The sequence below is a fragment of the Oryzias melastigma genome, linkage group LG22 (assembly GCF_002922805.2).
Source record: "Oryzias melastigma strain HK-1 linkage group LG22, ASM292280v2, whole genome shotgun sequence".
Lineage (NCBI taxonomy): Eukaryota > Metazoa > Chordata > Actinopteri > Beloniformes > Adrianichthyidae > Oryzias > Oryzias melastigma.
In genome coordinates this window covers 9,786,266-9,806,869 of record NC_050533.1, presented here as the reverse complement: position 1 = coordinate 9,806,869, position 20,604 = coordinate 9,786,266, and the positions used below count along the sequence as shown (strand labels likewise).

General features: G+C 38.0%; 1 long non-coding RNA gene across 1 annotated transcript in view; it reads left to right on the top strand.

Annotated features, from left to right (window-relative positions):
* The window catches only part of LOC118598004, a 72,016-nt gene extending 52,153 nt beyond the window's left edge, over positions 1 to 19,863 (top strand). The window contains exon 3 of the long non-coding RNA XR_004947039.1: positions 19,615 to 19,863. This is a non-coding gene — a long non-coding RNA (uncharacterized LOC118598004). The remainder of the gene's footprint in view (positions 1 to 19,614) is intronic.
* The last annotated feature ends 741 nt before the right edge of the window (positions 19,864 to 20,604 follow it).

Genomic DNA, 20,604 nt, shown 5'->3' with positions numbered 1-20,604 from the left:
CTCTTTTAGTTATGATTGTTCTGTTTTTAGCCAAAAAAAAAAAAAACTTTTTATTGGACATAGTTTCTGCAGAGCAGCAGTAGTTCATTAGAAATTGGTTTCTAAATTGTGGGTGGGACTGTATGTGTAAAGTAAGCCCCCAAGGGCTAATTATTCACACGCTACCTTACAACCCCTCACACCCCAAAACTAACATTACAGGTGCAACAAAAAAAGATGAAAAATTTTGGAGCTTTCGAGAGTTCTGAACCAGGTTCCAGTTTAGACGAGGAAAACCAAGACGTGCATGGATTTAGTTTTCTACAAGCAAATCCATCAGAATTGAGCGTGTTTTCAACAACCCAAAGAAGCTTTGTTTTTGACTGTTACTGATTCATAACAACTTGAAATTAGAACTACTCAGAAATGTAGTTTTGCTTTTAATCAATGATATACGTGCGTCGCCATTTTGGAACCCGTCAACAGTGATTGGTCCGAGTTGGTCTGAGTCACGTTTTTAGTCGCCAGTTATGAGTGAGCTTGTTTGAAGTCCACACCCCTTTTACTGAAAGTGAGCTCAGGAGAATCTGTGGAGGTGGGGGGCCCCCGGGCACCACATCCTTTTACTGAAGCATCTGATTGGTCAGTTTGTACCTTGAATAACTTATGACAAAGAAAATATGTTTAAAAAAAAAGATTAGGATTTGAAAGAAGATGATAAGAAGAAGGTATCAGCGTTTTTTCAATGGAAATCTATGGGATTTTGACTTCTTGGAACCAGAATTTTGTGGGGGAGGGGTTGAGCTGTCCATTGTCTCTACAGTAAGTGACGTGACGTTGATATGGACATTCAAAATTGGTCAGCGATATATAAAGTTTGACTTCCAGTAGGACTTCCATTATTCCTTCTCTAGTTGATTTGTCCCGCCCCCCTTAAGTCCTGGCCAATCACTGAAGAGATCTTTAGTCATGTGGTTTTGTTTACAAGTTTGGAAACAAACAACACACCTTTCTAGTCGGAATACACAGTTAGTCTTTCTTTTCCAGATCTGGACCATTTCTGATGCCCACTGACATGTTTGAGTTAAACATTGTTTAACTTAGTCGTGTCAGCGTCTGGAGTAGCTTTTTTTACCATCAGGTTTCCATCAACCTGTCTGAGTGCACTTACAGGCCAGACCTGGTTAATATTATAAAATATACACTTCATATCCAAAATAAGCTGAACTCTACTGTATCATTATCAGCAAAGTGAGACACAAAATCTGCTCCCAGGCGCTGAATATAATATCAATATACAGCACCTCCCCCACGTTTGATTATACAGCATTGAGCTACAAGAAGAATTACAGACTTTACATCTGAGCCAAAAATGGGACTTCTAAAGGCATTTCAGCTTCTGTTAGTTTTGACACCTGCCTTCCCACACTCCTCAAAATAATGCTCCCTTCTAGCTGCATCATTTATAATCGACAAATAGGCAAAATCTTATTTGAGGAGCAGCAGAGGAAGAGCCAAAGCTCAGCGTTTGAAAACACAAAGAGAAAAAGAAGCCATGTCAAATCATGTTTTTCCATAATGCCATACTTGAGTGAGGTAAATTAGCTTTTCTTTTTTTCTAAACCTATAAATAAAAAAGCATTGCATGCTCGTGGACGTGTCACAGATGGAGCCAGTGCAGATGTGAGGGCATGCAGCTGAGGTGTGTGAGGCAGGATAACACTCCGCACAGATCTGGAAACAGATCCAGAACCACGAAATTACAGGGGCACGGTGCCACAAAGCCTTTTTGATCCTCCAAATTGACCTTGCATCCGTTTTGGACTACAGGGAGCAATTTGTAAGTTGGCAGCTATTGAGGCTGAGAAATGTCTTGCCGTTTTCTGACAATCAGTCCTGCAGCGCGCTGACCACTAACAGAGGAGCAAAATGGATCTTTCTGGCTGTGCTGCTGCCACTGACCTGGCAGGCTCTTTGGCAATCAGTGAACTGTTGCAAACATTTCGATGCATTGTCAACCGGCCTGTGAACACGAGAGAGCACCTTGGGGAATCAAACTGATTCGTAATATATGAGAAAAGAGGTGTGACTAATCCTATCCGCGCAGGAAAAACAAAGGATTGTCTGCAGAGACACAGCCCACTTTTTTAAACATGTTCAGGTACGGACACATCTAGATCCTTCTTTCTAAAGATTATTTCATTAAATGTAGATTTATAAAAGTTTATGCGTTTACATTTTATGCTTACATTTTAAAAAGTTTACTTTTTATGATGCATCACTCTGTCTCTCTACCTTAAATCCAGGACCGCCTGCTTCCTCCTTTATCAAATAAGTGCAAGAGGGCATCTTCTTCCAGTTGAGGCCGGTTTCATCCATAATAAACACCTGCTCCGGATGAAAATTATCCTCTGCTATTATTTTCTTCAGCATATTAGGATATTTTTTAGCCAATTCTGAGTCAGCTGATGCCATTTCTCCATCACCGCAGCCCCTCCGACGGACGCAAACGTTTCATACGAGCGTCTTGAGTTGACAGTTTTTGTCACATGAGTCACATGAATATCCAGGAGAACACTGTATTTGTCTGCACGTGGATGCATCAGAATGGAGTGGAGCAGGGAGCTTGTGGCAATCAGATTGTGGACTTTACGTAACACCTTCAAGCTTTCCTGATTCAACATGATTTGACTAAAGAAATACTCAAAAATGCTATTTTAGGCTTCATTTTGTTTGAATATGTCCTCCATCATGAGAAAAATGCTACTAAAACATGTTAAAAACACCAAAAAACACGATTCCTATTGGAATTTGGCTGTTTTTTCTTATTTATTTTTAACTTACAGATTCGTTTGATCAAGAATTACTAGTACAAGACGGTAGTTTAGTACTTCTGTAAGATATCAAGTCTAGTGCAACAATTTCAAAGTATGGCTGGTAGAAACAACAAAGGTTTTTATTTTTTTACTTCGACTTACACTTTGAGTTTTATTACAATGTACACAATATTTAACCTAAAGCAATTACTTTTTTTCCCTTCTTTGTTCGAATTATTTGAAAAACTTTCTTGTGTGGACGCTTCAAGCTGACTGGTTTGGCTCCAAGAAGAGAGAGTCTTTTGTAATCCTGGTCTCAGCTAGTGTTTGTCAAGGTTGTCTTTGAAGGTCTGTTTGCTTTTAATTTCACTTATTTCAGTTTTTTTTTTTTTCTTTTTTGAGAATGTGTTTGGTTTGTAAATTTTATTAGCCACTCAATAATGACTCGTCAATCCATGAACTCATTTTAGTGTTTTTAGATAATGCCCCGCCCCCCCTGACACAGGATCTCCTCTGATTGGTTAAATCACCTTATGTCTTTTAAATAAAAAAATATCTGAAATTATTGAACTTTTCCTAAAACCTTGTGCTCCATGAATGCTTACACTTCTTTCCCCCATCACTATGGAAATACTTTATATTTGCCACCAAATCCAACTGAGGGTTCAAACTATCAAACTCTTTATTTCTGATCCACTTCTGCCAAAGTAAACAGTTTGACTTTGTCTGAGTGGAACTTCAGGTGAATAGTAACCCCTAATAAACTATGCAAACAGTCCCTCAGTTCCACAAAAACTAAAAGCGTCTGTTTCTTCTTGAATTGTTTCTTTGATTGTAGAGGGATGATGGGAATAACCGCATTTGTTGCTTTCATCTCTCCTGCAGTCTTTAGGTTTGTTCGTGACTGACAGCTTTATTTCAACCTACAAAAAGTATATAGCTTTGTGAAAGCATAGAAAAACTTTCTTTTTGTGCTAGATTCTGTTGTTCTTTTTCATATTATGTATTGTCAGTGTCAAGGTAAGTTCAGGTTTGTGTTGATATAATTCACACATATTCTCCACACTATAGTTCAACTGCAAAGAAAGCAGAACTCATGAAAAAAAAAAAAAAAAATTCAGAATCTTCTTAAAAATCATCAAATCGTTGTTTAAAAAATGGTCACCCCCAAAATAGATAACCCCAATATTTCAAGTTGTCCAGTTCAGGATTTCTAGTAGGTTTAAATGGTATAAAAGTGATTTTGAAACTAGAAAAGGTTTAAAAAAGTACCTGAAAAGTCGCTCTAACAGGTATTTAAAACCTCCTGAGAAACAACCCATCAGTTTAAGTCCTCTATAGAGAACAACTATGTTTGCATTGTGACATTTAAAGTTCTTTACTCTGTCCCGATGTGCTTAAACCAGAACTTCATGGCCTTTCCACTGATATCCCAGGTGTTTTGGTTGGATATGTGGAATTTTTAATGCTTGGGGGGACAAAATGGAGACTACAAGAGGCATGGATTAACGGACTGTTTTTCAGGAATTTAATGTTTTTGTGATTACCTACAATCTTCTTTGTCTGCAGTGCTGGAACACAATCTGGCACTGTACTATTAGAAACTTTAGTTGAACAGTATCAACTGTAATGCGTCTAGTTCAAGCATCTGTAACCTGGGGCTCCTTTAAGTTTAGCAATTTATGTTTAGACTTTTAATTTGTCCAATAATTGAGTTTAATGATGAAAAAAAGGTTTAATCTTCTGTCAGAATGGTGCATTATTAGAATAAGCTTAAAGCACATATTCTTATCTTCCACTGCACAACAGTGGCGATTGAAAGGGAACGTTTATAATTGCCTTTTCATGTATAGATTTTTTTTAAATGGATAATTCACCAATGTTGTCATATTGAATAACAAATGGAGAAAAAGGATGAAGGCAGAAAATGCTATATTTGACTTTTTTTGCATCTTTAATTCAAGTAAATCTGCTGCAGCAGGACAATCTTATTTGATAGTGGTATTTTATTTTAAAAGGATCTTGCATGTGCTGCTGTCAAAATAAAACCAAGCTAAAATTGTTATATTAAAAAAAACATAACTCAATTATTGTACTATTTAAAGATATTTCATACATTAATAATGACCACAAAAGCATAAATAAAGTGTATTTTTCTTAAGTAGGACTTTGCAGCTCTTGCTGGGACTGACCTAAATGGATTTTAAGTGTCAAAACTAGTTAGTCCTATAACGAAATGACCCAAACAGGAATTCATGTTTTTCCAAAACTACTTTGAATGATAACCTGAAAGCAGGAAGTGGTCGGCACAGTCGAGATGAACTCTGCTGAGCTGGTTTGGCATGAATTGGGGAATAAAAAGCAACATAAGGCAGCTGATAACCACCTACAGTAGACGGTGTGTGAGGATTACTCAACACCAACTGTCTTGCTTGCAACTTGGAGGCAGATTTTAATGAACTTCCACCGCTCTGCAGACACTATGTCCTAGAAAACCACACAGCTTTTTGATTTTGGCTAAAAACTGTATAATCATAATTAAAAGTCCACTATGAATGCTTTGAAACTTTGTCAACAGATTATCAGAGTGGGATTTTTTTGAGTCTCAATATTAAGAAATAAATGTCAAATCATTTAAAATCCAAGGATTTGAAAAACCTTGAAATCTACTTATGCAAATTCAAGCACTCTCAAGGTTTTTAACCCTAGAACACTTTTGCTGTAAAAAGTTACACCATCACTTTTGCTGGGATTTAATATACCCTATAAAAAGTATTTTAAAAAAATTAATCAAAATATGACCCCATATAGATGAGGTGTTATTTTTTTTTCAACTGGGGTATATGTAACAAAATGAAAATTAAAAAAACATAGGAAGATCCCAAATAATGCTAGAAAATTACTGAAAAAATTTGGAATTTGAAAACAAAAAATTTCTAACAAATAAATAAATAAGATACTGAAGACTTGGCCTTTGGTCCACCCATTCCTGGGACATGTGAGATTTTATCCAGGGACCCATGACATTCAGAAAAATGCAACATATGGGAAATCATGTAAATACCTTCACTCAAGTGAAAATCACCCAGTGATATCGCTTTAGGGTTAAGTATGTATTTAAATTGTATTGGTTGTGCTAAAATGAAACAAAAAAAGAACTAGGCTTACTTTATTGGTGCTGTCCGAAAAATATGGCAATAAGAATTGTATTAATGACTTTTCAGTTAATAGTAGATCATCTGCAAATATATGAGTTCGTGAAGTTGACTAGTGTTTAAATTTAGTATTCTGGAGCCTTACATAGTGAACTTTATCCATATATATGATAATATATTACTTCTGGCACACTAAAGAACACATTTTTTAATTAAATATGAGTTTTTTCATGAGTTCTTTTCCTACCAAGAAGTAAGACAACTTGATCTCTGAGGCTCTGCCTTTTGCATACCATTTCAAGAAGATCGTCTAGAGCCGACCTCGGCGTTTCGCCCCAGAAAAACAAACATCCACACTTTTGCGAAGATGGAAGTGCATATAAAATCAAAGCGTTTTGCCGATAGCTCTGCGGAGAAAGTGGATGTCTGCATATATGCAGACATCCACTTTCTCCCTATAGCCTGGGGGCGGGGCTGACAGCACAGACTCTTCCTGGAAGGGGCTGTTCCCCACTTTGTGACATCACTATTTAAGGACCCTCTGGTTCTTGTGGATTGCGGGAGGCTCATGCTGAGAGCTCAGGGTTTTAGAGGAGTTCTCAGAGATGTTTGAATGTAGAAAACTACAGCTTTGTGCTGTTGTCAGGATTTGTCCTTATAATACACGTAAAAGCTCAAAAGAGTTGATTTTGCATTGTATAGGTCCTTCAATGAAAAGTATGTTTAAGGAAAAGTTAACAGCCTAAAGAACTTTACTTGCTCAAGGGCACTTTTACAATTATGTAACAGCTTCAGCGCTTGGAATGAAAACACCATGAAACTACACAAGCTGCCTGAGAGACTTTTGTTTAAGATACTGCTCTATATTATGAAATCTATTGAATAGTTGGAAGGAAAAAGTCTTTTGTGTGTGTTTCTGCTGAAAAGACCTCGGCTTCACACTGGATGTTAATTGGAACTTTTTCAAGACTTGATTAGAACTTTTTCCAAAAGATTTTTTCCGTGGCACAAGCAGATAAAACTGCATAAAATCGGCTATTTATGAGTGTAATGCAACCTTTAATGAAAAACTTGGAGTTTATACCTTATATTTGGTCTAAGTTTAGTGAATGATTCGTTTGTGAAAGGATTTTAATGTGATGTCAGAGTGACCCTGACGAGGATGAGCGCATGATGAATCATTAAATTATTATACCAATATATGAATTATTAAAAAAGTACAAGTCTAGAAGAGCACAGTTTGCAAAAATGAAAAGGAACGGTTTGTACCTAAGCTAGTGCGTATTAAAAGTGTAATCCATGTCAACTCAGTCTTCAGGCTCAGGGCAAAACATTTATTTTAATGAGAACCTCTGGCAGCTGGAGCTTTATTCATTAAATGTGTAATAGTGTTATTTGTAAAGAAGCCTCTTGTTTGTGCCTAAAAACACTCAAAAGAACATGGAGATGTGTGTGTTCCAGTGCAGGTTCACGAGTGAGTGGCAAAAGTTTCCACCAAATTCTCTTCTCTGCTTTGGTTTAATGCCAGCCCACGAAGACACCTGCTGGCACTCCAGCTGGCTGCTCAGTTGCTGTGCAGCAGTAATGACCACGAGCGTCCTCGCGGCTGTGAGACACAGTTTTATCAGGATCTGCAGACTCCAGAAGCCCGTGTTTTTCGACTCGCGGGCCTCACATGCCAGAGAGGTATCGGGGAAGGTGGCGGGTCAACGGCGAGGCGGGCAGACAGTGACGCGGCGAGGCAGATGGACACATCTATGCAGACACGGGGAGCGTGCACACTGCTGGGGTTGTGAGTGAAAGCATGACTGTGACAGTTGTGCTGTGGGGTTATCAGTGACCAACAGAGCGTGCCCATGCCGCTCGCACACAAACACCAAACACACACATTCCTGAGGCCTCTTCAGTCTTTCTTACGCACCGTCTGACTCTGATGGAAGCGGACCGTTTCCTCACAACCTCTCTCCGTCTTCCTCACCTCCTTCCCTCCCATCAACCACTTGATCCAAATTACCGCTTTAAGTAGAACACCCCAATCTCTCTTCTTTCATCGGCAACTATATTGCTGAGGTCACACAGGCAGACGGGGAGGGGGGCCTGCTCGGCTGCTGGCGAAGCAAATACCTATGTCATCATCTGAGAGATCATACCGCATAAGCAGGAGTGTCTGTCTGGCTGCCTCTATTAGATTTTCCTCCCGCTCTCGCTGCAATAACAGTTTCACACTGCCTTCCCCTCTCCACTGGGAGACAAACATTAAAGCGCTTTCTCATAATGAGGGAAACTACAGAGGGAAGAGCTCCACACACACACATGTGCGCACAAACACGTGCGCGGAGTTGCACACAGGTCCCATGGTTACGTAAAGGTTACGTAAAAAAGCATGAATAATAAAATAATGCTAATGCTCGGCTGTCATTAAAAGTGTACACACACTTGTGTGTGTTTGTGTGTCATTAAGATACCTAATATTTTATGAGAGAGTGGGATGAAGGACATCCAAGTGCTGCAGAACTAGAGCTGCTAACACAGGAAACTCCCATCAGCCCAAAACGTAACACTCCTAAACTGAATGTGTTGTGTTTGACTAGAACATACTGCATCATCCTTTTATGATTTTGTTTTTTTACACTTTCTGAAAGTTCCAGTTATTAAGCTGCTGTTTAGCTTTTTATTCTGGTTCAAAACTAAAGCAATCCGCCTACTTAACTACATAACTATGAATATTTTTTGAAAAAACAAGTAATTTTCTGTAAAATGTGTGACCCAACAGCTGGGTTTAATTGTTAACAACACCCACATAAATACAAGACATTATTATTTAATTAAACAATGACAAATTTTATCTCTAGTTTAATCCAAATTCATATTTTGGATGAGTTTATTTTATGTCCAATGGAGCAGACTAAAATAACAGAGTTAAGTCAAGGCTGCATTATAGTCCTTCTAGGCTTTTTAACCCTCTTGCTCTCAGATGACCCTTAAATTGATAATAAAGGTGGACAGGATTTTATGTCTGCCACAGACACCAGTGAAGATAAAAAAAAATCCTGTTTTGTGGGGTCCAGATGACCCCACTTTTAATATAAACATGCCTAGCACAAGGATTGATCCAGAATACAATATAGACTTTGATCCTTTAAAAATGTAAAGCCTTTGTGATCTTTGCACAAAAACACAGTGACCCAGACAGCAACTTGTACTAATACTTTTGTCTTATATAGACTTAAATGTACATTTTTGACTATTGTGTAAGTACGTCACAATGACGTAATGTTTACAACACGGTGAAAACAGTGAGTACAGCAGAAAATAGGTTTTATTAAGGAAAAATGTACCGGATAGCACTTTACAGTCGCCCCCAAGATTTCTGGTTTAGGTGGTTAATAGCCCCAACTTAACAAAAAAAGTGTTCTAGCTGAGCTCCAATGTCTGGTAAAAATTTGAAGCCAACGAAACAGGACGGGACTGGATCCAGTGTGGGTGCCTCCCGCACTTTTCAAGGTACGAAAAAACTCCAGCATCTGTACTGGAGCTGACTGGATGCAGTGTGAGCCTGAATAAGACTTTTAGCGCAAATAATGTTTCATGTTTTCTAAATGTACAATCCTCCATACTTCATTCCCAAATCTGAAGCACAAAATTGACCAAAAGCTGCAATTCCTTTAAAAAAAAACACTGGGGGCAGGTTTCTTTTGGGATTTTAAATGAGCGTTTTGATTTTTATTAGAACTCAAATTTGAGCGTTTTCAAGTTGCAATTCTTATTTGGGTGGGTGGAAGAAACAAAACTTTTTGTCCCTGATGAACATTTTTGGAATGACGTCAAGTTGGTCCGAGTAAACTTTAATCAATATGGCTGACCCACTTCAGGCCTCATTTCCGCCGTTCTAAATCCTGCGGGGGACATCAGAGAATATTGGTCCTGTGTATGAATGTCTATGATATTACCTCAAGTAATAACAATAAAACAAAAGCTCACTATAAAGCTCAAAGAAAACCACGACTGAGAGAATGGATCCAGTCCAGCCCTCGAGCCTGATTTGAATTTCTGTCAGTAGAAAAAAAAAAAAAAAACTTCCAAATCCACTCGGTCTGTGAAGTAGTGATTGGTTTAAAGGCTGAGGTCCATAACTGTCTTTTGCTAAATTATGAACCACTCAGCCTTCTCTGATCTTCTGCTCTCCTTTTTTCCTGGAGTTAAAAAGAAACAAGATCAAGCAGCATTTTTTTTTCTGTGCTGCAAATAAACTCAAAGAAATCTACGGGTCAACCATGATTCTCATTACTTCAGAAAACGAAAAACATTTCTGAATTCTGTTACCTTTTTGTAATATCGTTTAAATCTGCTCACTGAACTCTGTTTTATATGTCTGCTCTCATCTCGGCTTCATTTTGTCTCTTTGATCAAGCTGGTTTTCATATCTTTTGCGCCTGTTTCATTGTCTCATAATATTTTGCAGCTAAAATGAGCCATATGCATACATCTGCTTTGCCTTCATGTTTGATGGTGGAACTACAAGATGCAAAACAAAAAAAAACAGGCAGGATGAAGCCCTGAATAAGGAAAACGCTGCCTTTTTCAATGAGTAACCAAGAAGATTGATAGTTAGCAAAAAGTTAAGAGTATTTTAATTTTTAAATAGATTTATACTATTACCTGTGATAATGCTAGTGTGAATGCTGTACGGTGAATATGGCCACTGAAGATGCTAGAGCTAATAGCTTAAAATGCTAAAACTAATAGCTAAAAATACTCAAGCTGATGGCTGAGAACAAATCTGAAAGCTTGCTAAAATATTAGCTAAATGCCAAATTAGAACAAAAAAATGGAAAAAATGTCTAATTTTGAAAAAAAAAACAACTAGCAAAATGCAAAAATATTAGCAAAACTCCAAATTTGCCCAAAGAGCCTTTAAAAAGGTCAAACTTTAACAAAACAGATAGCATAATGCTAAAATATTAGCTATACCCAAATTTGCCTAAAGAAGGAAAAAGTATAATTTTGACAAAACAGCTAGCATAATGCTAAAATATTAGCTAAACCCTAAATTAGCTTAAAAAACTGGAAAAAAATGTCAAATTTAGCCAAAAACACCTATCATGTTGCCAAAATGAAAGCTAAATTACAAATCACCCTAAAAAACCCAGTAGTTGCTGAATATTTTAAAATTTGAATGGTGTCTCTAGCTGAAAGTATGCAGAATTTCACAAGCTTGAAATTCTGAAGGGTTTGAGAAATTTCTCATTCATTTCCTAAGGGGGGTATTTTGATCAATATTTTAAAATCCATGAAGTTTATAATTACCTAAAGTACAAGCAGTAATGTTCTGAACAAGCTGAATATTTTGATACCAAGATTGCAGAAATTGCTGAAAGTGTGTAAGTTTTTATGTGCCAAAAAACATAGCAGGAGAATCACTATAATGTGAATGCTGTGACGCATTCACACAATTATGTGATTACATAACAAAATCAATTTAATATCATTCATTTGTTTTAATTCCAATTCTTATGAAACAATTTTTCAATTCCTTTAAATCCTTATTTCACAGATCCATGTGTTTTTAGCTTCGTCTGTCATGAAAGACATCACAGAAAGCAGGAAGAAAAGCTCAACAGGACCTGAGGCTCTCTAAATTCAGAGTGGGATGTTTTTCATGACAACATGACACACTGCATGGGATAAAAGGAGCGTGCGCCAAGCTCGATGTACGCATTTGTTCCCGCTGTTTGTCTGTCCAGCAGGGCTGACGCTGTCACACTTATCCCTGCAATCCCTCACTTCTTTGCGGCAACTGCAATCTGACAGCTGTTAAATTCTTCTATTTTAGCCTCAATTATGTGTCTTTGAAATGACTAAGAGTATTTTATCATTTGTGCTGCACAGTAGAGAAAAACAAATAACTATTGGTCAGACTTTATTAGCATTAAGGTGGAAAAAAAGGGGACACCTCTGTTTAAAAGGAAGAATATTTCTCATAGTTTTTGTCAAACTATACAGTTAGGAGAACCAGTGAGCTGCAAACATCTTTAATAAAACATGAACTGGTAGTATTCTGAAAAGTATTATAATATATTTGCAGTTATTATAATGACTCTTGTTCTCTTCAGACCGGAGTGAAGGTTGCAGACCTTTCTCTGCCTTTGGGACTCGTGCTAACTTGTAAGCATGATACAAACAGACTGTAATACAAACACAAGCTCTTCTTTCAGCCGTCGTCAATGCCTCAGCTCATGTTTGCCTATATTAAACTCATGAGCCTCCTGAGGCTGATGGCTCTTCCCAGTGTCTTCACTGCTTCTTTGCCCCCAGGAGCTCAGATTACCATGACTGCCACTGTTGGACTCGCTTTGCACATCATTTTGATCTCGGTGTTACTCGAGATTGCCACATCCGTTGCCACTGCCTTCTTCTGGGGTTTGTTAGCCGCGGCGATGTCTGGCTGGTTAGCCAGCAGAAGCTAATAGTCTGCCTCTGACAGCCCCACAGGATCCTGGCTCTTTTATTTTCCATCACCTTTTGACTTAATGATTACAAAATCCTTTGGTGTGTGCAATGATTAAGTCAGGTGGGTGATTCATCAGAAAGTTGTTCTCAAGTGAGAGGAGTGGTACTTTTATTTACAAGCAGGAAGTTGGCATTGAAATAGAGTAAAATTAACAAAATGAATTGTTTTGGTGTTTTTAACATGCTCTCATGGGATTTTTCTCATATTGGACCACATGTATATAATAGGGCTGGATATCAATAATAATTTCCAGAAATGATTTGATTCAATTCACAAGAGCCTGGATTGATTCGATTCCGATTTTTAAAAAATTCTTTCAATCCAATTCAATTTGATTTAATTAAATTTTGAGTTTACATAGTTTAAACATTTAGACACATTTGTTTCTCAAAAGGAGAAACTCTAACAAAAATGTTCAGATGATTAACTGTAAACTTTGTTCTGCCTCTCCTGGAGGGCGTTTCCGTTTGACCACTAGGTGGCGATTGCGTTATAGCAGTACACTCTTATCAAGAAGAATAAGTAAAGAATGAGCAAAAAATTGTGCTTTAGACCACAAATGTTTTCTTTAAAAAAAACATTTCCTTAAGAGTTTGAAAAATTCATGCCTGTGAGTTTATTAAGATGTTCATTTATTCAGCAATGAATGTTTTGCTCAATTGAGCATTAGCCGTCCTATGGGAAATTCCATTAAACATTAGCATCAAGCTAGCTGACTTTTCTTTTTTTACATTTTTTTTCTTTAAATTTAGCATCTTTCTTTTGAGGTTTTGTGCCCCGGCGTTTCCATTAGGGAATCCGTTGTGCCAGGGGAGTCTGGGGTCATTGCCGCGGTTGTCACCCTTTATGGGGCAGTTGGGGTCCAACATTGCAGCCTCACGGCTTCGGAGTGGACCCTATTCCTGTGGTGATGTTCCTGTGGCTTCTGGTATGAAGAAATTCCCTATATACACTACGGTTTCCTCCCAGCAGAGCCAAGCCTTAAGTTTATTTAAGAATTTATATTTAGGAGTATTGTGAAGCACAAGTATGAGAAGCACTTTTTTCAAAACAAAGTTTAATTAATTGATTGATCCACTTGCAGAGGACTAGATTCATGTAGATCTTAATTTTCCTTGTCCGAGCTGGTATCTGGATCAAAACTGTACATCTAGAAAGCTCCAAAATTGCTCGCCACGAGGGGTTGTAAGCTTAAGTCTAATCAACCGGGTGATGGGAAGAGGTGGTGGGGTTGCTCTGCACCAACAGTCCCACCTACAACTCAGAGGTGGATTTCTAATGAACAACAGTTGCTTTACAGAAACTATCTCCTACTAAACAACAGTTTTTTTTGTTTTGTTTTTTTTTTTTCATTTTGGCTAAAAGTGGCAGAATCATAATTAAAAGCTCACTGGGAACAATGTTGCAAAAGCTCAAAAAATGATCAGAGTGTCTTTAACAGAAACTACTTAAGAAATAAGAACATAATGTTCAAATTATTGTTCTAAATCTAATTAAGTGACATTCTAATTTTTATTTAAAAAAAATAGAAAAGCAAAAGGCCTTCACTAGTTTGCAGTCTGTCTGGTAACATCAAGAATAATTTAAAGAAAAATGTTAGCTGCTGAGGAGTACCTGCAATGAAACGAATAAGTCTAGATAGTTTAACGTTGATTTAATGCCAACTTGAGTTGATGGGGATTCTGGACTTGTTTTTTATAGGACTAAAAATGTATTTTATCTAAGAGGAGATGTTTGTGAGACAGATGGAAACACTTGATGACCATGTAAAGACGTAGTGGGATAGTCTTGTGCTTCTGGTTGGAAAACCTGAGATACTCAAAGTTCTTATGACCAGTAAACACTTTATAAGGTGTTGCAGAAAATGACTATGTCTCCACAGCCAGTTTGATGGACAGAAGTTCTGAATCTAATATCCTAATTACATCTGCAAGAGAAAAACAAATACGTTAACATCTGAGAGCAAGGTGCCCCAGTCAGAAGTGACCACCTCCACAATGATTGATTGATGGTCATCAGGAGCAGTTGGAAATCTTCTCCATAAAAGCCTTGATCTGTTCAAGAATTCTAGATGAACCATTAATGAACGGGGTGGTGTAGATTCTTGTCTGTAACCTTTGATGAAACCAGAAATTGTTTGAGATGTTAGTTATTTCAGGCATTGGCCGTGACAGCACAGCCTTCACTTTTTTGTCTACTTGACCCCCTGAAACAATGGAATTCTCAGCTTTTCTTTTCTGTTCTGTAGAAGTTGCTGTGACCTCCTACAGAAACATGTTCTGCTTTAGTGAGAAATATACATCACCACTGAGGGAGACGAGCAAGAATTTGTTTGGCGTGTCCCTTATTACACAGTTGATCAGATTCTGGAAGTTAGGAGCACGGCCGACTCAGAAAGGCAAAACGTTGTAAGTGCCCACAGAGGGGGCTAAAAACAGTCCTTCATTCATCGTCCTCCTGGAAGCGGATAAGATAAAAGTTGTGACATAAATCCAGAAAATTCTGGCTCATTGAAGTAACTCAAAAGCAGATGTTAAGAGAGATAATGGTTAACAATTACTGACAGTAATTTAATTAAGATAATCAATACTGGGTCTCATTCCTCCATCTTCCTTTGCAACAAAAGAGAAACCTGTCTTCCGATAGAGAGCTAACCACAAAAGCTGGAGGATCTTTCTCGGTTTTGTTCTTTGTTACACTCGGCTGTCTGGTTGTCATGATTTTTCCACTCATAAGTTACATTTCTTATTGTGGAATGATGGATTTGTTTGGACCATTACTTCTTTGACTCTGACACCGTGTTAACACACACTTGAATGCCTTTAGAAAAGCAAACTGACAAAATGTCTGGTTCTAAAAAAGATTCTGACACTTGCTTATGATAAATTATTAACTGCATTTTGAACAGGTATACCCGACATCAGCTTTAATGGTATTAAAAAAAAAGGTGGCATGTGTGCTGTTTAACACACATTTAGCTTTTTTCTCTGATGATTTGAAGTTTAAAGTCCCACTCTGATCATCTTTTGATCTATTTTAAAAGCATTCCCAATGGTTTTTTAATTATGATTATGCCGTTTATATCCTTAATAAAATGCAAAACATAAAAAAGCTGTCATTTTCTAGACAGTAGTTTTTACAAAATGCCAATAGTTCGTTAGAAATTTTCCTTTGAGTTGTGGGTAGGACTGGAGCAACCCCGCTCCCCCTTTCCCTTCGCCATTGCTGAGTGTTCTCAATGCAAAGTGTCGGATGCCACTGGAGTCTAGAGCAGTGGAGATGCCTTCTCTTGAGTGATGAATCATCTGGAAATCTGATGGACCAGTCTGGGTTTGGAGGTTGCAAGACTGCATTGTGCCGAGTGTGGAATTTGGTGGAGGAGGAGGAGGAATGATGATGTTTTTTAAAAGTCCCAGTGAAGGGAACTTTGAATGCTTCAGGATATCAAAACATTTTGGACAATTCCATGCTCTTGTGGGAACAGTTTGGAGCGAGCCTTTCCTCTTCTAACATGATCAAGGTCCATAAAGACATGGAGGAACTTGACTGGCCTGCACAGAGTCCTGACCTGAACCCCATAAAACACCTTTAAGATGAATTAAAGCGGAGACTGTGAGCCAGGCTTTCTCCACCAACATCAGTGTGTGACCTGACCAATGCACTTTTGGAAGAATGGTCAAAAGTTCCCATAAACACACTCCTCAATCTTGTGGACAGCCTTCCCAGAAGAGTTGAAGCTGTAATAGCTGCAACATCATATTGAACTGTATGGGTTGGCAATGGGATGGCACTTCAGTTCATATGAGTCAAAGCAGGTGAGCCAATACTTTTGGTAATAGTACAAATAGTGTCTGTTCTCCATCAGAAAAATGCTTTGAGAAGTTAAAAACACCAAAAACACGACTTTCCTTGGTTTTTAAAATGACAGATTTCACAAGATTTACATTGAATGTCGACTTGTTTATTCTAAAGTTTTAAAAAGAAATATTATTGCTTTTGTTAGATGTTCAAATGATTGATTAAATCTTCAATTTAAGAGAAAATAATTACTTTTCAAATTGCTTCTCATTCACTTCACACTTGACCTGCATAATTTCTATTTTTGCCACCAATTTTGATTCAGCCTTTTAAAAAAGGCCTCTCGGAAAGCTTGGCCTCTGACAAAAGAGGGGTTTATTTAATAAAAGCCATTTCCAAACCTCTTATCCATCCCATCCATCTGCAGTTAACAGGTGAAACCGAGGCTTTGGAGAAAGATCTGATGGATGTGTTTTTAGTGATAACCCTTGCATTCAGACATGTTAAAGCTCATAGTCCACACAGTGCTGTGTACTGAAAAAACCTGGTTTCTTTCACCTTTTAAAAGGTTTTCAAAAGAGCTTTCAGATGTTAAATCTAGCTTAACCTTGAAGCAATTGCAACAGAAAAAGCAGCTTTTAGTTCATATGCCTCAAATGTACAACTAACAGGTAAATATTAATTAAGATTGCTTTCTTTTTATGTGCATCCAGTTTACAGAGCTAACTGAATACACCAAACTGTGCATTTTTTAAGTTGTTTATGACTTCCATTGTGTGTTTGGTTCATTATCCAGCTGCAAAGCAAATTTGAACTAGTAATATTGCCCCCCTGCTGGAAGACTGTGAGGGATAGCAAACCAAACAACGTGCATTATCTCTCCACAACACATGGGAATTGATCAGTGGTTAGTCATGTGAGGCTGCTGGAAATGTTCTTAGTCTGCAAATAATGCCAAACTGGAATTGTGACGTTGCGCTGGTGCTGATTGAAAAAGCTCAGAGATCATCAGGGTCATCGGATTTCATAGCCTCACATGTTTTTACTGGATCACATTTATTAGGAAATCCATCTCAGCCGTTTCATTTCCAGTCAAACTGCTGCGAGTGCAGAGGTTTTGAAATGAACGAAATCAAAGATCAGAGAGTCAGAAACGCCATCTTTACAATTCTGTGCAGTCAATCCAATCATTTTTAATTTTATATAGTGGAAGTATTCATGCTTTGTCTGATCTTCAAAGCGTTTGTGAATAATTTAAAATCTGTGAAGCCCAAAAGTAACAACCAAAAACTGAAATAAATGGCATCTCATCAGAGAGGATTACTATTTTTTTAAATTGATGTAGAGAGAAAAAAATGAAAAAAAAAAATGATAGAACAGCTAAATCCCTGATAGCTTCTGAGAATAATTTGAGCCTTTGCTCATTTTTTTAAAATCAGTCTCCCTGACCAAAATAAAGGCAGATAAACGTTACGCTGTGCACAAAAAAATCATATTTAAAATAAAGATAAATTAAATCTTTACTAGTTTGGCTTAACGTCCCACTTCAACTGTACTTTTATCTATTTTAAAAGCATTCAAATTGATCTTTTAATTATGATCATGCAGTTTATAGCCAAAATCAAAGCTTTTTTAAAAAATAATTTCTGCAAAGCAGCTAAAGTTTATTAGAAATTTGTTTGAGATAAGAGTGTTGGTGTGTGAGTTAGCCCATATTAACCGTGCTAATTTCCAATCGACCCTTTGTTTACTCTCTCTCCCGCTAGTTTATAGCACCTCACTAGCCCAAGCTAACGTTAGCATGGCAGAAAAAAAACAACACGAAATATTGAAGCTATCCAGTCAGACAAGAACGTTAATGGATTTGTCTGCAAGGATGCATCCGTATGGAATCTATGCACTGAGCTGTGAGACATGTATCTGGTTTAAAATAAGAACGCTCTTTTATTTCTGGTTGTGGCTAACTGTATACATCAACTTAGCAAATCTCTGTACTATTCCTGGTGTTGTTTAATTTTCTGCATGTTTATTTGTAATTGTGTCTATGCACAATGACATCCAAAAAGGCAAAGTTTGCCCTCATGAAACACCAAACACCCAGTACTCACAAAACGCTACCACATCTTGAGATGAAATGTAGCTATGTTAGAGCGTTCAAAAGTTCTGAACAGAACTTCTTTCAGACTGCTGGTCCTACTCTCGGCTGATGAGGTGCCTCTGCCATCTTCATCGAGTGCTGGTAACATGCTAACGGTCATCTCACCTGTCAGACTGAGTAATTGAAACAAAACTAACATGTCTTAAAGATAAAGACAGAGATAATTAGACGTGTCTATCATGCTAGTTAGCATTAGCGAAAGTGACCACATGGTATTCGCATGTATTTTTTTTTAAATACGTGCAGCCAGTGGTGAACTTTTTTCTTGGATCCAAAGGAAGGGTTAAGGTTAGCGTTGTGGTTAGCGTTGTGGTTAGGGTTAAACCAAATGGTTCCCGATCATGGCGGTGTGTGCAGCTCACCACTCTCTAGCTGCGTGATGGCTAATGGAACTTTAGCATTAAATATGTGCGACCAACAACAACATTTAGCCTTTGATGTACTTAAAATACGTGCAGAAATCCAGCAAAGCGCATCTTGGCTGCCCCTATTAGGTGTCACCAACATGAATTTCCATCACCTTTGGAGCTGGTCGCACATAGATACATCTGAAATAACATCAGCCTTAGCAAGTTAACACAGAAGTACGTCGTGCATAGCCCATTGGAATGGCGCCAGGAGTCTTTGGCCCGCCCATGGCAGTTGCTGTGTCACAGGTTTTCATCCAACACGATTTAAATAAAGAAATACTCAAACGAGGTTTTGATGTTAAATTATTCTATATATATCCTCCATTACAAGAAATATGCAACAAGAACATGTTCAATATAGTAGAAATATGATTTTCATTGGAACAGGTCTTTAAATGATTGAAAAACAAGGCTCATCTGCACAAATAGACACCTTGCCTCCAACCTCTTGTTGCTTAAATGCTTAAGATGCAGACCGTCAACGTGTTTGAAAGAGTTCGTGGTGCTGTCAAATAACTCTGTAATAAATGTCAGAAAATTTGCAGAGGAGGCTGCCAAAAGAGAAAAACTGCAGAAACTTTCTAGATACCTGCCTTTTTTTTCCAAGTCAAGAAAGCAGGAGCAACAGTAAAGTTCATTAGCGATTTTCAACTCTGCTTGTTTCCAAGTTTTAAAATCTGCAAGATAAAACTTCAAGTGAAAGTGAAACTTCAGAAACTTTTTAAAGGACTTGTGAAACATTCCTGGAATTTTAAAGGTCTGATGAAGGTTTTGTTCCATTTCAAAGGTTACAAACCATTCCTCAGAAGATCAAACTGCCCAATGAACTGTGGAAAAAAGGAGATTCATTCTTGCACAACTGGATTTCCAAGGTCAAGGTTTGCTCTTGTTTTTGTCTCTTTTACTGCGGCGTTCTGAAAGAGAGAAGGACAAAGCGCAGGATTATCAGCGAACGAAAATAAGTCCATTCCAGTCGGCTGTGTGCAAACCTTTCAGCTCCGAGATCAACTGTAAACAGGTGCTCAGGATCCAATTCATTTTTTTGATATAAAGCTGGGTCTCTAAAGACATGAAGTCAGAGAAATACTTTTGAAAAACATCGTGACTGAGCCAGATAGAGAAGTTAAAAAAAAGGTGGGTGGGCATGGTTCAGTGTTACTATGAGACTGAAACGCAAGAAGAAGAAAGGGAATATGAAGGTAGTGAGGTGTAATGAGGCAATAATTCGAGGGAAAGGAATAGCAGTTAACAGAAGATGGGAACCAACTTTTCAACACAACTCCTGGTGAAGCATCACAAAGTTGTGTGTTTTACGTCAACCAATCCCGCACAACATTTGCTGTTGTTAAAAAAGCATTTACATTGCGGCACTTAAACATCCCTTCTGGCTTGGAAGGAGCTGCATTCTGCTCGGCTCCGCACTTTTCTGGAGCTTGCTGTGCATTTATTGGATTTAGCAACTGCAGCCTCCTAACCTTTAACATGGGTAATTTTTCTTTTAATTGCAAACTCCCTGTCAGGAGATATTTTTTGTTGGCGGGGAAAAAAATGCAGACCACAGACCTGTGCAGCGCTTCTGGTTTCCGGGTGGCTTTATGTCTTTTTCAAATGATTTACTGCAGCATCTCCAAGCTCTGCAGTCGACAGCAGCAGAGCCCCGGTCTCCCATCGTCTCCCATCATTGTGCGAATGAGGGAAATTTATTTTGCCATCAACTGTCCACATGTGGCCGAAGTATCCGAACAGCAACTTCTGCGGACACAGGAACAGTGGGGGA